This window comes from Papaver somniferum, unplaced genomic scaffold (assembly GCF_003573695.1).
Source record: "Papaver somniferum cultivar HN1 unplaced genomic scaffold, ASM357369v1 unplaced-scaffold_132, whole genome shotgun sequence".
Lineage (NCBI taxonomy): Eukaryota > Viridiplantae > Streptophyta > Magnoliopsida > Ranunculales > Papaveraceae > Papaver > Papaver somniferum.
The window spans coordinates 5,097,076-5,110,108 of NW_020622381.1; positions in this window are offsets into that span (position 1 = coordinate 5,097,076).

Consider the following 13,033-nt stretch of genomic DNA (forward strand, 5'->3'; position numbering starts at 1 on the left):
TTTTTCCACGCAACTCAGAGACGAGTTTTTCTCAAGAAGGGGGGGACTGATGTAGGACATCTACCTGTTTTCAATGTATTAACTGTTCCAGTTGATCCAATTGGTATGTATCAACAATGACAGTTGATCCCTTTATGATGTATTAACTTTCGCAGTTGATCCCTTTACGTTGTGTCCACTGTCACAGTTGATTCATAGCATCTACTTTGGTTTACTTGTCTATCAAGTCTAGAACTTCTCCTTTTAGAGTTTCTTTATTTTTTCTTTTAGAGTTTTACTATTTTTAGGTTCTTGTCATTCCTATATAAACAGGATTATTACGTTCTTGTAACACACATTATTATTATCAAGATTATTCAAAACAACCCTTTTCAGATCTTTCTATCATTCTCATCTCCAAATCCTATTGTTCTTCTATTTTGTCATCCTTTTTTTCCCTTCTCATCACCTGCAATCTCCTTATTGCTTTCTTCTCTTATACGTACTACACTACTATCAATCCAAATCCTCGGAATATCATTATTGTCGCAGCCGACTCAATGATATGTCACAATCATCAATCCATCAGACTCTCAACGTCTATGATCCGCAAAGCATTACTGTTGTTGTCTCAACAGACACTTTATGCTTCATTCATAATAGTGAGTTGCAAAGCATGTCACATTGATCACTTAGAATCATGCCCAACTCATTAATATGCTAAGACTGACAGTCTAGCTAGGTCAATGATTGACCACATTAATACACGTTTGCAAAGAAACTTCACATGAGACATCAATCATGTCACATGAGGGGATATTCACTAGAGTTTTTGTTTAGCGGTCTACAACACGTACGACGTAGCCATACATCCACGATGAGAAAGTGATTAAGTTGTGATGGCAGTTGAAAGAGTAGACGGAGTACTGGTCTGACAACCACCAAGTCTTCCTAACGAAGTGGAGTACTGGTTCAACCACTATTTCCCACTTATCTACTCTTCCACTCCTCTTCAACAGTCACCACTTACAAGATATCAATGTGTTAACTGCTTTTTGCTACAAATAGGTTCCTAAACCTATGATAGATAACTTACGACAACTTATCATTATCCCACACAGAAACTTTGTCTCGGTCTAACCATTGAAATCATCTTCAAACCAGTTCATCACATCCACAATCAATTTCCATTGATCTCAACACATTCTTAACTTCCCTCCCTACAGATCGACCATTTTCCTTCCATTGTGACCGAACCGAATCTGAACATCATTTCTTGGTTTAGGCCAGAATCTTGCACATTGGTCTCTCGAACTCAAACCACTCACATGCAGTGTATTTTTTTAAAGGTTTAAACGATTTGCTTCATCTAGCATCTTCCTACTCCACTAATTTACAGTTTAACTAGTAAAATGTTTTTACCCGCAAACAATCATTTATAGAGCATGTCGAAGCAAAAAGACAACTATTGCAGAGATGATCACTGAAGGGAGATGGGAAAGCAATGATCAATAGAGTTGGATATGCTAAAGAGGTACTCGGATACTGCGCTTGTTCTGGTAGAGGAAAATGACGAAGTAAACTTGATGAAAAATTTCTAAATCACAACTCTTGATGGTAACTCGATAGGTTGCATATTTGAGAAATTTCTTTGGTTAAGAAGTGTATATTCCAAACAAATTGAGTTTTATGTTACATGTTGTATTTAATAATCTTTACCTACCAGATTAATGCTTCAGCATAGAGGCTGAAAAAGCGGGCGTCTAACAACACCACCCAATATTTCGCTTAGCAATCTGTATGGACTAACTCCGAAATACTTTACTATAGAATCAACTAAACAGACAGACTCAATCTAGATAAAAGTATCTCAAGGAGTTAATATCTCTCTCGTGATTTAATTTTTACTAAAGCTAAAAACAATAGCAAGTCTTTATCAAATACAAGGAATAACTTGGACGGTACCAAAGACCAATGTCCAAGGATCAATCAATATCAATCAACAACCAAAGGTTGGATTTCTAATTGATGATCACGAACGCACAACCTGTATTATTTGAATTATATAAAATATAATGCGGAAAAGATATAACACATACACCAGAAATTTTGTTAATGAGGAAACCGCAAATGCAGAAAAACCCCGGGACCTAGTCTAGATTGAATACACATTGTATTAAGCCGTCACAGACACTAGCCTACTGCAAACTAACTTCGGACTGGACTATAGTTGAACCCCAATCAGTCTCCCACCGATTCAAGGTACAATTGTACTCCTACGCCTCTGATCCCAGCAGGATACTACACACTTGATTCCCTTAGCTGATCTCACCCACAACCAAGAGTTGCTGCAACCTAAAATCGCAGACTTGATAATAAACAAATATGTCTCACACAGAAAAGTCTATCAAAGGATAAATATGTCTCCCACAGATAAAACCTAGGTTTTGTTCCGTCTTTTGATATAAAATCAAGGTGAACAGGAACCAATTGATAATCCGGTCTTATATTCCCGAAGAACAGCCTAGATTAATCAATCACCTCTCTACAATCCTTCCTGACTACACATGAGGTTTGTCGAGGAATCACAAACAGTGAGACCAAGATGTTTATGACTTCTTTATCTTGCCTATCGGAGAACTCTCACGATCTCAAGCCAATCAATCGATTGTACTCGTACGATAGAAGATGCATGATCAGATCACACAACTACGATAAAAGTAGTATCGGTCTGGCTTCACAATCCCAATGAAGTCTTTAAGTCGTTAACCTGATTTTAGAGAAGAAAATCAAAGGTTAATGGAGATCGACTCTAGCGGGCGCACTAGTAGCACACAGACGTGTGCGGATTAGTTTTGCACAGTGCTAGATGTCTCCTTTATATAGACTTCAAATCAGGGTTTTGCCTTAGTTACAAAGCAATCCATATTCACCGCTAAATGAAAACCTGATATAGATTCAAGATAATATTTCTCAACCGTTAGATCGAAAAACCTAGCTTGTCACACACATTTTGGTAAACATTTACTGGGTTCGTGAAAACCATGCCCAAATGTGTACGTGTATGTTGGTTCAACATAGTAACCCAAAAGGTTAACCATATGAGCATTTCATATTAACCTTGTTCTTCTTCACCATAACTAGTTCAATTGACTCAAATGAACTAGTTAAAGAGTTGTTCAATTGCTATGAGATCTTATGTAACTACACAAGACACAATTGAAACAAAGATGATTCGATTCGATTGAATCGGCTCATGAACATTATAGCCACGGTTTGCATAAAGCATTCCTTAGTAATTTAATGTTTCATGTTCAGAGCACATTTTTAGATCATAACCTCTTAAGTTCACAAACAAGTTCGCGGACTTAAGTTAATCGGTTGAGTTTTCCAAACTCAGCAGAAATTCTCGAAAAGAGAACTTCCGCCAGTTCGTGGACTGAGTTCGCGGACTTAGCACACAAACGAGTTTTGGAAAATCCAGCAGAAATTCTCGGTCGAGAACTTTCGACAGTTCGCGGACTGGGTTCGCGGACTTGACAAGCCAATTCCACAATCCTCCCGATTTCTCTTGATCAACAAAGTTCGAAAACTTCAGTTCAAGGAATACATGGTTATGTAATCTAAACTCTCATTTGAATCATTGAGACATTCTCAGAGGACGCTATGTAGCCGTTATTCACAGACCGATTCACGTCAGAGCAATTCTCAAAGTGATTGAAACATTTCATGACTTTCGTCACTAGGTGAAGATAAACTTGATCAAAGCGAAACTCTTTACCAACACACGATTTCGAGATAAAAGATAAGCAATGAATTCTCAGCTCGAAATGTCAAATGTGTATGATCTAGGATATATAGCATACGACTTTTGTCTCATAAGAATTAGGAGATAGAAGAGATAAAATTTTGAGTGATAGATAAGTTCAAGTCTCCACATACCTTTTTGTTGATGAAGTTCCACGGTTCCTTGTATAGATCTTCGTCGGTGTATGATGAATCGCCATGAAGTCCTTGAGCTCAACTACACTTTTCTATGTGGCTAGAAATCAAGACTCATAGTTTTGATCACTAACATTGACAAACATGCTTGAGATAGCAACGCATGCGAGGTTGACCGATCTATGCTCTAACAATCTCCCCCTTTGTCAATTTTAGTGACAAAACTATTAATACATATGGAATACAAAAAAGATAAACTTTAGTGGCTCCTATTCCATAGTCTAATCTTCAACGTTCCCTGAAATCTTCGTCTTTCCAAGTACTCCAATGATCCCAAAGGTTGTAAGTTTAGCATCACCGTTGTTGAAGATCCGTAGCTATAACAATGAGAGAAATCGAGATTCTCGATCATTATTATACAGTGTCATAGTATTATTATGTAATTTCAAAGTCCAATTGTATCACGACTTTAACGATGATACTACGGTGATATGTATCACTCCCCCTTAGTCAATACTCCATCTCGATCATGGAAACCACTCCCCCTTACACAATGATCCGAAAACCATATGTATTTGTAGTGTGAACTACATTATTTCTCCCCCTTTTTGTCAATACAATTGGCAAAGGTACAAGAACAGGATCATAATGAAATTTCCACAAGAGACATTTCATAGACTAAAAGAAAAATATATACCAACTTAATTTAGATGCAATCATAAAGCCGAAGCTAAATGCATTCATCAAGGAGTTTTAAGATACAAAATAACCCCTACAAAATTCCACAGCCGCACACCCCGCAAGATATTACCATTAAGCACAAGTTCAAAAGAACTCTCCCCCATTTGATGTCATTCCCGAAAGAACAACAAGAGCGACCTTAATTTCGAAAGAAAAGAAGGATTTTTTATTAGACACCAAAAACCATGAGAATGATTTTCTATATCCAAAACTCAACCAAATTAACCACAAGTAAACCCATGATTAATTCAATTGGAATACGCAACTAAATCAAACCACGAAAGTGATCAATTTAATTGAAAGTGCTCAACATAAGTAAACTTACGGAGCTACGACTAAGGTAGTCATACGGAGATGACTAACTTAATCGTTCAAATACTCAACATAAGGAAAACCTTACGGAATATACGACTACATTAACCAAAGAACATGATAGTGTAGCCTTTCATATACTCAACACAAGAACTTGTGGAATATATGAAAACTCAACTAGATTAATTACAAGAGAACCTATAATTAATCTAATTGGAATACAAATAACCAAACTAATCACCGAAGTAATTAATTTAATTATTTTGGGCTCAACATAAAAGAACTTATGGTACCCCGACTAAGTTCATCATAGAATATGACAACCTTAACCGTACATGTACTCAACATAAGAAAGAAAACTTATGGAGTACTAACTAAATAACCAAACTAGTTGATTAATTTAGTTCCTAATGCTCGACCTATAGCATCTCATGGAACAACCAACAAAGCCAAGGTAAATCGACTTAGTTGTAAGGTGCTCAACATAAGACACACAATGGAGCCTTCACGGTAAAACATAATAAAATAGATCAATGAAGATCAATACCGTGGATAACATACAAGGATCTATTATATTTTCCATCATAACGATATAATAGACTTTATCCTTGTCAAACAAAAGATATCATCCTATTTTCCATCAAATACATGACTGCATAGGCATAACTTTTGTAATTGTCAAAAGTCCATTCGTCCTTTCATCAATACGAATACTAATTCATGAACGACTTTACTTTTGACCGCAATATGGGACCTTCAAGTTCACGGACGTAAACAATACATATCCCATACAAATATTGCAATATCACAAACTATTAAAATACTGCAATAAACATCATCTTCCAAATATTTTTAGAATTTAAAACCAATAAACCTAAAAAATAACATAAGAAGATGAAAAATAAAATAGCTATGTGTAGTCACAATCATCGCTATTCAAAGCACTAGTTATTCTTCCAACTAATCCAAAAAGAAGACATATTAGGCAAATAATAAGATGTATTACTCAACACCTTCATCATCGGACAATTTCCAAGTAGCTTGAATTGAATCCAACTCTTCCTTGAGCTCGGGACATTTGGTTCCAATTAACGACACTTGATCTTTTAAGCACTTCACTCTTGCATTTACCTTGCATACACCCTTGTAAACTTTTTGAATAAGCCTCAAGGTGGTAGGGTCTTCAATATCAAGAGGAGTACCTCTTTGTCGCTTGCGAACATTTTCCCTTATACGCCAAAAAGTACATGGACGAACAAGTTTGGGAGCCCAAGAGAATTTCCAATAAAATCAAGTCCACGATCACGGCAAATTTGGCTAATCAAACAAGGATAGCCTAACATCTTGATGTGAGAAGTCATCGTCATCATTTGAAAGATGATAAAGCCACAAATATCAAGATCTGTATTGTCGGATGCAAGGAAGAAGACCAATAACGCAAACTCATAACTCCACCAAGAATTCTCAATTGTGGAGGGACAAAGGTTAGAGATACTAAGTTTTCCAAACACCATTAAAGAAATAATAATATCATTAGTAGGAAACTTTCCTTGACTCCAAACAACCTTCTTTACACAAAGTCCAATAGAGATATCATCATATGAAGAACGTTCATCACTTGGTCTAGGTAACCGTACGTTGCCCAACGGTATTTTGGTGACCCTTGAAATTAACTCTCTATTAACAAGAAACCTTTCTCTATTTATCATGGATTTGAATTCCATCTTCTTAAAATCAACATCATGAATGTTGGCATAGAAAATCCTTGTTAGAGAATCAAAACCTTCACCGAGGCCATTAAAGATATTCCCAAGATTGAACTTTTTGAAGCAACCTAAATCCTCTTCATATCCACTAAAGGTTTCCAATTTCTTTTCTAGAATAAAACCTTTGGAAGCAATCCTATCAAAAGTTCTAGCACAAGAATCATTCACAAACCTAATTCTAAGAGAATTTTGATCACAAGGTGGATTCAAGCTAGAGGATTTTGAGCTTTTAGAACTCCTTTTCATGCTTCTATAAATCATTATAAAGAGATACTCAATAAGAGATTACTTACTTGAAGAGAACCCCAAACACCCTTCCTTTTGATTTCTTCAAAGAAGCTTTAATGGTGGAGAATCACAAACCCTAGTTCATGTACACGGACGGAAGATGAGAAAGGAGAAGATTCGCGGACCACCAACATATATATATATCCCTCATTCATGGGCTTGGACTGTACACGAACCATGCTTCACAAGACTTAAGGAAAAATCTTAGCCCTTTTCACATAAGTGGTAAACAACCAACAAAAAAGTGGAAGAAAACAGAGGTAATAGAAAGCTAACCAAACAACAGCACAACTGTACACAACTCAAGCATTTCTTGCCCCACATCAAGATATGTACAAATGGGGAAAATCCAGTCTTGTTACCAAGAGGCATAATGCAGAGGAATTCTCATGCGACACATCTGGTTGATAGGTGTGAACAGTCCCTGTAGTATAATCAAAATAATGATGATAGTCAGGGAAGCTAGAGCTTTCTATCCTTCGTTGGTTCGGGCTAGAAGAAGGATATTTCCGATATCTGGGTTGTTCAGTATTAACAGTTTTAACACGACCAACACCCTTTCCGGAAAGATTCTTAGACTTAACAGAATTAAGTTTTTCTAAGAATTTAAAAACGCCTTCGAACGCTTTAAAAAGATCTTTATCAATTGATCCATCACGATAGTATTCCTCATAGAGATCAAGAGTTAATCTAGTGAGGTTCCATATCCTTGAGCGTATTGAACGTTTTCCCAATTTTTCTTTCCTTTTATTTTTTCCTTCAGATTGCTTCTTAACATCTAAATCTCCCCTTTTAGATGAAGTAAGATTATCATGAGAACCCAGAGGTTTTAACCATAACAATCTTTAAGGAATTCTGGCATGCGTTACAGATGCCAGGAGCAAGTTTTCCAAAGAAATTTCCCATAGGGAAATTTATATGGAACGAACAAACACAAACTTATTAGGTTTACCGTGTTTTCCTGCTCTTATACCAATTGAAAAAGCGGGGGTCTAACAACACCACCCAATATTTCGCTTAGCAATCTGTATGGACTAACTCCGAAATACTTTACTAGAGAATCAACTAGACAGTCAGACTCAATCTAGATAAAAGTATCTCAAGGAGTTAATATCTCTCTCTTGATTTGATTTTTACTCAAGCTAAAAACAATAGCGAGTCTTTAGCAAATACAAGGAATAACTTGGACAGTACCAAAGACCAATGTCCAAGGATCAATTAATATCAATCAACAACCAAAGGTTGGATTTCCAATTGATGATCACGAACGCACAACCTGTATTATTTCAATTATATAAAATATAATGCGGAAAAGAAAAAACACAGACACCAGAAATTTTGTTAACGAGGAAACCGCAAATGCAGGAAAACCCCGGGACCTAGTCCAGATTGAATACACACTGTATTAAGCCGCTACAGACACTAGCCTACTGCAAACTAACTTCGTACTAGACTATAGTTGAACCCCAATCAGTCTCCCACCGATTCAAGGTACAGTTGTACCCCTATGCCTCTGATCCCAGCAGGATACTACGCACTAGATTCCCTTATCTAATCTTACCCACAACCAAGAGTTGCTGCAACCCAAAATCACAGACTTGATAATAAACAAATATGTCTCACACAGAAAAGTCTATCAAAGGATAAATCTGTCTCCCACAGATAAACCCTAGGTTTTGTTCCGTCTTTTGATATAAAATCAAGGTGAACAGGAACCAATTGATAATCCGGTCTTATATTCCCGAAGAACAGCCTAGATTAATCAATCACCTCTCTACAATCCTTCCTGACTACACCAGCGGTTTGTCGAGGAATCACAAACAGTGAGACCAAGATGTTTGTGACTTCTTTATCTTGCCTATCGGAGAACTCTCACGATCTCAAGCCAATCAATCGATTGTACTCGTACGATAGAAGATGCAAGATCAGATCATACAACTACGATAAAAGTAGTATCGGTCTGGCTTCACAATACCAATGAAGTCTTTAAGCCGTTAACCTGATTTTAGAGAAGAAAATCAAATGTTAATGGAGATCGACTCTAGCGGGCGCACTAGTAGCACACAGACGTGTGCGGATTAGTTTTGCACAATGCTAGATGTCTTCTTTATATAGCCTTCAAATCAGGGTTTTGCCTTAGTTACAAAGCAATCCATATTCACCGCTAAATGAAAACCTGATATAGATTCAAGATAATATTTCTCAACCGTTAGATCGAAAAACCTAGCTTGTCACACACATTTTGATAAACGTTTAATGGGTTCGTGAAAACCATGCCCAAACGTGTATGTGTATGTTGGTTCAACATAGTAACCCAAAAGATTAACCATATGAGCATTTCATATTAACCTTTTTCTTCTTCACCATAACTAGTTCAATTGACTCAAATGAACTAGTTAAAGAGTTGTTCAATTGCTATGAGATCTTATGTAACTACACAAGACACAATTGAAACAAAGATGATTCGATTCGATTGAATCGGCTCATGAACATTATAGCCACGGTTTGCATAAAGCATTCCTTAGTAATTTAATGTTTCATGTTCAGAGCACATCTTTAGATCATAACCTCTTAAGTTCACAAACAAGTTCGCGGACTTAAGTTAATCGGTTGAGTTTTCCAAACTCAGCAGAAATTCTCGGAAAGAGAAATTCCGCCAGTTCGTGGACTGAGTTCGCGGACTTAGCACACAAACGAGTTTTTGAAAATCCAGCAGAAATTCTCGGTCGAGAACTTCCGACAGTTTGCGGACTGGGTTCGCGGACTTGGCAAGCCAATTCCACAATCCTCCCGATTTCTCTTGATCAACAAAGTTCGAAAACTTCGGTTCAAGGAATACATGGTTATGTAATCTAAACTCTCATTTCAATCATTGAGACATTCTCAGAGGACGCTATGTAGCCGTTATTCACAGACCGATTCACGTCAGAGCAATTCTCAAAGTGATTGAAACTTTTCATGACTTTCGTCACTAGGTGAAGATAAACTTGATCAAAGCGAAACGCTTTACCAACACACGATTTCGAGATAAAAGATAAGCAATGAATTCTCAGCTCGAAATGTCAAATGTGTATGATCTAGTCTATATAGCATACGACTTTTGTCTCATAAGAAATAAGAGATAGAAGAGATATACTTTTGAGTGATAGATAAATTCAAGTCTCCACATACCTTTTTGTTGATGAAGTTCCACGGTTCCTTGTATAGATCTTCGTCGTTGTATGATGAATCGCCATGAAGTCCTTGAGCTCAACTACACTTTTCTATCCTAGTCCGAGACTTAGCTATGTAGGCTAGAAATCAAGACTCATAGTTTTGATCACTAACATTGACAAACATGCTTAAGATAGCAACGCATGCGAGGTTGACCGAGCTATGCTCTAACAGAGGTGTGCAGATGGAAAATGAAAATTGTGTTCTATGTAACTCCGAAAAAGAGACGAAGATTATTTTATAAAAGCATTCCATATATCCTGGCCTCTACCTGCATCTTTGGTTCATATCTTTGAAGCTTGGGATTGGAACGTATTTAGAGATTCGTTATAGATATCTGGAATGTTATGCATGCACTATGTCGTCTTTTGGAACATTTGGAAAGTTTGAGTCCAGAAACAAGGCAGCCTAGGAAATGATAGTTCTTGTTAAGCAAACTATTGTTCTTTGGACTTGAGACTTGGAGATTTTTAGGTATGTTACAACAATCAAGTCTTGCAACTTATTTTTGCATCTGTTAGACCTTTTGGTATCTTATTTGCTGGCTTGTGTTACTTGTAGTGTAGCCTTTTTTGGCTCCTGTAATGGCTTTGCCTTTTCTTTTTAATAAAACTATCATCTTTATTGGAAAACTTATAAAAAAATGAGCTTATAATAATATTCTTTTTGATCCTGTTTTTGTGAAATCCTTAACAAGAACCCCAAATATATAAGTATAGCATTAAGAAGGAAGTAACTCAGTCTATGATTATTCCTCCACATAGTCATTAATCTAACCTAATATATCTGTAAACAGAGTTTCACATTCTCGCCATTATCATTAGACAATTGATGTTTGAATTTTTGTCGTAAAAAACTATTTTTTTATTGTGAAACAAGAGTGTTTAGTAGGCAGTTAATAATAATTTTGAAGTCAACCATCTTTTCTCTTTACATGGTCCAGGGTCTTTTATATACCTGTTTATTGTCTTCCTTTCCATCTCCAATGAAAGACATGGAGTTTAGAGAGGTGATTGAGGGATAAACCCAAAACCAAAAGAATCCCAATAATGTTGTTCACATGCAATGACATAGACAAACTAATATTTAAGCCACAATAATAATAGCTTAGTATTAAAATAATCTTATTAAGAGGACTAAATTAATCAACAACTTTATGCCATGGGACATACCATTCCCTGTAGATGATTAAGAGAGTACTTAATAACACATTACTTTATTGATTTAGAAAGAAAGAAGGGATGAAAGGGTTTATATGTTTACACCACGTTTACGTGTTCGATTGCGAATGGATACATGCAAATGCGTGTGAGACGTCGTCTTACTACCCATCGTTTGCAAACATGGCTCGTGTATGGCTGGTCTATTTGGACCCCTGTCTAGTTGGAAAATTCATTCATTATATGCTAATACAAATTCTTAATCAGTCATTTAAATGTTTTCTGTCTTTAATGGTAATTACAATCTTGTGTGTTATACCTAGGATCAAGAACAAGTAAGATGGGATTACAAAGCCACATGGGGTTTAGGCCCATCAGCATCCCATCCATCCAAATTTTGTAAATGAAATGAACTCATCTTGATCTTGCTTTGCTCTTGACTAATTACAGAATTTAATTTGCATAAACGAAGAATTAAAATGCATAATAACAATGATGTGTTTTTGAAGTGACCCAGACTATTTAGTTCATTACAGTTACTATTGAAAAAAATTCAATTAAGATTCTCTTTAATTGAATAGACTCATGATCTCCTTTTCAATTTCAGTCCCCCACTTCCATTTTTCTCATTTTCTCCTAAACTAATCTCATCCCACTTCTAAGAAAACATCCATAACAAGCCCTTTCTCCAAAACTAGTATGAGAAGAAAATTTCAAATCTAGCTAGCTAATTAGATAGTAATATCATACACACAATACCATTGTTCGAATCGCACCAAATGGACGGCAATCGATTCGGTTTCCTAATCTGCAATGCAGATAAAATCTTGCCAACTATGAAAGTTTTACTAGGTTTGGAATGATTTAGCATAAGATAATGTTAGAGTCTTCAAGGAAGTTATAATACCATAATTTCATGATATAGGGTCCTTATGTTAGATTGAGAGTCATTATCCTAACTCTTGAATTAGTTTCTAATAAATGAGCAAGTTAATGAACTTGGGGGTAATTTATCACTCTCTCTTTTAGTTGATTATGGACTAAGCATAATACTAATATCTCTTGCGTTTGTTTCTTTAGATTTATGAAAATTTATGGAAAATGGGGTATGGAGGTCAAAAAGAAAACTTTTGCTTTAATGCATAGCATCCTAAATCAAGTAAAAGAAAGGCTAGTGTTGGATTATTAGATGGGGTTAAAATTTGATTCATATGAAGACATGGTATGTAAAGACAATTATATTCATGTTATAATTCAATGTATTTGAATCAAAATATAACTTGCTTGTATGTAGTGGAAGTGGGTCCAAACTCTTTCAAGTAGTAGACTCTGTGATGAATTTTTACCATCTCTCAAATGCATGTTCAAAGAGACACTGATAGACAGCCATCTTCATTCAACAAAGCATGAAAAAAATAAAGCATGAGTTTTCAGTTTAACTGAATGGTTGAGGAATAGTACATGATCAACAAGACAGCCCAAGATAGAGAGGTTTTGATGATTGTTTATAGATAAGATTAAGATCTTGAATGCTTAGTTATCCATTTGACAATGTTGATGCAAAATGAAAATAAATGTGAAATCCAAAACAAAGATTTATGATCATTATAGGAACAAAATGAAAACAGAAAA